We start from the raw sequence: 5,241 nt of genomic DNA, 5'->3' as shown, positions 1-5,241 counted from the left end.
GAATTCACAGTGATAAGACCTAGCTTAATAGTAGGCACTCAATTTTTAAAATTGAAATGAATTTCTATATGATGAGTAATGCAGGCATGAAGCTTTCTCACTACATAGTTCATATCCTTAGAGTAAGTTAAGAACTTATCCTTAGAGTAAGTTAAGAAGATCCCTTTTTTCAGCAAGTACTTATATATTCTACGATTCTCATTAATTACAGAAAAAAGAAGAATTCGTAAAAATTTTACCAAAGAAGAAGTAAATTACCTTTTCAATGGAGTTAAGAAAATGGGAAATCACTGGAATTTAATTTTGTGGTCTTTCCCCTTTCAGCAAGGACGGAAGGCTGTGGATCTTGCTCACAAATACCACAAGCTGACCAAAGGCTCCAAGCATGAAGCTCCTTGATCAGAATACTTGTCAGTTTTTAGGTTTAACTAATAGAATACAATGGCTTGAAACACAATTTAAAATCTTCTAAACTCTCATGAAACAGAGAATGTGAAAACAATACTGTTTTAATTAAATACTCCTTGTGATTCTGTATCTCTTTGAATTATTAAAGTAATTTATAAAACAAATATACTTTTTAATGTGTAGATTAGTAAGCAAAATTCCTTTATAAGGTCAAACATTTGTTTAGGAATATGCTTTTATTTTTCCTTAAGCTCAAAGAACACAGGTCAGAGAAAAAAATATCAGCCTTTAAGCATTATTTGACATTATATTGTAATGGATACCATGTGAGACATTTGGATTTTAGTATATATTCTCACCCAGTGTAAGTTCCTCCCCAGAACTTAGAATAGTTTCCCAAGCTGTTCAAATGAAGTTCCCACATATTAAATCAATGTTTGACATTTTGTTAGCTAAACTAAAATGTTTCCTCTTCTAGAGGCTAATTGTGCAGTTCCTTTGAATATCCCCAAATTCTATGGTCAGGTTCACCTTTTTGGTGTATGTTTATTTGCCTTTGCTTTTTAAAAGCTTAGAACAAATTTTTATCGTTTAAGTTAGTTTTCTTCTAGTGGAAAACCAAGCTATTTGACCTCAGTTGTCTATTTTTCTTACTCTTTTTATATTCCTATCCTGATCCCCAAAGGATGCTGTTGCAGCCTTTATTAACTTAATATGCTGTTGCTGTGGCAAAGGGATCAAGTATCAGAGACTTAAAGCTCACCTGTGCTTATATACCCATTGGTTCACTGCTTCGTGTCATTGTAATAGATTTCTTCAGTCCCGAAAGGTATTTCCAGAAAAGTTTGTATTCTTTGACCTTTTCACATCATGACTATATCTACTTGGATAAATTAAGAATTTTTATTAAATTTATTTTTTAATGTTTTATTTATTTTTGAGATAGCACAAAGCAAGGAGGGGCAGAGAAAGAGGGACAGAGGATCTGAGGTGGGCTCTACACTGACAGCAGTGAGCCCAATGTGGGGCTCAAACTCACAAATCACGAGATCATGACCTGAGCCGAAGTCGGACACTCAAACGACTGAGCCACCTAGGTGCCCCAGAATTTTTACTAAATTTCTAATTTTCTGATCCATAATGAAAATTGCAGAGAGCCAATAAGCAGAAAATTTCTTTAAATTCAAAATTTCCTTTAAATAAAAGAATAATTTTTTTTAATTTTTTAATGTTTATTTATTTTTGAGACAGAGACAGAGCATGAATGGGGGAGGGTCAGAGAGAGGGAGACACAGAATCCGAAGCAGGCTCCAGGCTCTGAGCTGTCAGCACAGAGCCCGACCTGGGGCTCGAAACTACGGACCACGAGATCATGACCTGAGCCAAAGTCGGCCGCTTAACCGACTGAGCCACCCAGGTGCCCCTGAATAAAAGAATAATTTAAAATTACAAAGGGATGCCTGGGTAGCTCAGTCAGTTAAGCGGCCGACTTCGGTTCAGGTCATGATCTCACAGTTCGTGAGTTCCAGCCCCGCATCTGGCTCCCAGCTGACAGCTTGGAGCCTGCTTGGGATTCTGTGCCTCCCTCTCTCTGCCCCTCCCCTGCTCGCTCGCGCTCTCTCTCTCTCTCTCTCTCTCTCTCTCTCTCTCAAAAATAAATAAAGATTAAAAAAAATTAAAGTTAGGAAAATTCCTTATAGCATCTCAAGTGTGAATGAATCTTGTCCATTTAAATAGGCTTTTTGATTTGCACTTCTCAAGACTTAGGAAAGTTGTTTTAGGTCAAAGGGGAAAACATTGTTTTGTCAGTCTTATTGGCTTAATCAGGAGTTGTTTCTTACGGATGTTCTGAAAGGATTTAAGCATGTTTTTCTACTTTAAGTGGGTCTCAGGTAATAGTTCTTTTATTGATCGGAAATTAACAGAAAAATCAAACACTGCTTAACTCACGCATCCCCAAGAATATGATATACTGTCGGTTAGACACTGATTTGTGTCAGTTACTGAGACTATATTTAAAATAACCAATTCTGGGGCACCTGGGTGGCTCAGTCCATTAGGTGTTGGACTCTTGATTTTGGCTCAGGTCATGATCACTCAGTTCATGAGATCGAGCCAAGTCAGGCTCTGTGCTGACAGTGCATGGCCTCCTTGAGATTCTCTCTCCCTCTCTCTGCTCCTCCCCCACTCATGCTCTTTCTCTCTCTCAAAATAAATAAACATTTAAAAAATTAACCAATGCTATATTACCTTCTGAAACCTTGAAATTTTATCCTAACTCTTCACTAACTTGGTTAACATGAGCTGCTTTTTTTTCCCCTCAGATGGAAATATTTGGTAATAAAATAGATGAAGACACATCAAAAGGAAAGTGGAAGAACGATGACATATTAGAGAACTGTATAGCTGTAGGAGTTTAGACATGACAAAGTCAACAAGGAATAAAAAATGATTTTAATAATGACAGACCTTTGGAGTTGGAATTGACCTCAGTTATAGTTCCCTGCCAGAGGCATGAACTGCTGTACAACAATCTCAACATTTGTGGCTGTCTTTAATTTTGCATAAATCCTCAGAAACCTGGAATTTACTACTTCACAAGGTGATAATTGGTGGTCAGTTCTAACTTAGATTAAAATGAAATGTGCCCTCCTCAAGCACCTTCTGTAGAACCACAAAAGTTGAATTTCTTTTCTACATGCCAATCCTTGAGAAAGGAAAAGATAGCTATCCATCACTTTCTCCTTTTCCCTCTACATTCTCTATCCTTCATGCTGATAAGCCCAGTTACTTCATGCTTCAGCAGAACAGTGTCATGTCTCCTTATGGGCTTAGTCACTGACCACTGGACACTTACTTGTCTTGATAAAATGTGTCCAGGGAGTGCGTGGGTGGTTCAGTCAGTTGAGTGTCCGACTTCAGCTCAAATCATGATCTCACAGCTAGGGAGTTCGAGCCCCACGTCAGGCTCTGTGCTGCCAGCTCAGAGCCTCTAGCCTGCTTCAGATTCTGTGTCTCCCTCTCTCTTTGCCCCTCCCCCGTTCACACTCTTTCTCTCTGTCTCAAAAATAAACATTTTAAAAAAATGTGTCCAGAAAGAAATGTGGCTTTACTGCCAGAGTATGTCTGTACCCAGTTTGTCATCTAGTATATTAGGCATCTCTTCCTACTTCAGATCATCCACAGCTTTGAGTGTGATGCTGCATTCTCATCCAAGTCACTGAGGGTAACTTGAGGTGCTGGGCCAGGGTGAGAGGCTGGGCAGGCTCCTAGCAGCCTCTGGTTATCCCTGTTCATCGGTTCCCTTTGGGCCTGGTCTTTGACCTGCTGCAATGCTATCATCCAGGCTACATTTCACTTTGTCTGAGTGAATTGTCAAATGCCCCGTTGAAATCTGCATTTGCTATGTCTAGCATCCTCTTGCCTGGCATTCCTGCAAAAAAAAAAAAAAAAAAAAAAAAAAAAAGAGAGAGAGAGAGACTGTGAATCTTGCCCTATCTTTTCCTTTTCCATCTAGTCACATTTAGAGAATTTCAGCTAGGGCTGATGAAGTTCACTGGCCTGTAGTTTTAAACTCCATCTTCTGTCCTACGGAAATCCAGACACTGCCTTTTTATGACTTACAATACTTTCCAGACTTCTAAGGGTGTAACTCTTCATGGATTTTCACTCTCACTGCCTTGTTTGAACTTAACATTCAGGTTGGCCGATGCTATGCCCATTTGTTGGATCCTGTAACTCATGCTGCCAACATTTTGGCAGAGCCAGGATCAGAATTCTACTCCTTTGAAACTCACGTAGGTGGTTGCTTTTCTGCCATATCCCACTTCCTTGTGATATTTAGAAATGCCTTGTAAAGTGAGCGTTTTCCACAGAGGATAGCAAGAACTCTCAAAGGCCACTAAAGTTAAGCTCCATGAGTGAAGTGTATTTTTTTTCCTTCCATTACCCTTTTCCTTCCCCTTGTCTCCCTGACCTTTTATCCTTTCACATATCTTTCTTGTCACTACCCCCACCCCCAAGAAAGGAAATCAAAGCTGCCTATTTCTGTTGTGAAATGCTGTCTCCCTGGAAATATCATTTTGAAAAACCTGTTAAGGGGCGCCTTGGTGGCTCAGTTGGTTAAGCATCTGACTCTTGATTTCAGCTCAGGTCATGATCTCACAGATTGGGAGATCCAGCCCCGTGTGGAGCTCTGCACTGAAAGCTTGGACCCTGCCTGGGATTCTCTATCTCTGCCCCTCCCCTGCTAGCGTGCTCGCGTGCCCTCTCTCTCAAATAAACTTAAAAAAAAAAAAAGTTAATAAACACAATGGTATTGTTTGCTGCAGTAAAGATTACTACCTTGCACTCAATAGGGAGTGAGGTGAAAAGCGGGATATTTATGAGGACTTGGGGGTCTAGTTTAAGATGGGTCTTTCATTGCGGGGCTAAGAATTAGGCAAAATTCATGATAGCTTAAGTTCAGTGAATAGGATTGAAGTACTGGGATGCTATCTTTTAGCATTGGGATCCTTGGCCAGGTTTCTTAAGTTTTCTGAGCTTCAGGTTTCTAGTCTGTAAAAGGGTTAGATACGATTCAATGAGATAATGTGTGACTGGCACAGATCAGCGCCAGATAAATGGCGCTTTCGTGTATTAGTCTCACTCCAAAGCCTGAGCTTTTCTGCTTAGCCTGGGCCCTCGACGGCGCATCGCTAGCGGATAGCTCGGCGAGGACCCGAGGCTAGTGCCACTACTCCCCTTGGCCGGCAGAGGCCGCCCGCGCGCCCTCCGTCCCGGCGGCTCCAGGTCCCGCCGCCGTCGCCTCTCTGCGCATGGCTGCCCCGGCTG

This window comes from Prionailurus bengalensis, chromosome E2, assembly GCF_016509475.1.
Source record: "Prionailurus bengalensis isolate Pbe53 chromosome E2, Fcat_Pben_1.1_paternal_pri, whole genome shotgun sequence".
Taxonomy (NCBI): domain Eukaryota; kingdom Metazoa; phylum Chordata; class Mammalia; order Carnivora; family Felidae; genus Prionailurus; species Prionailurus bengalensis.
This window is presented reverse-complemented; position numbering follows the sequence as displayed.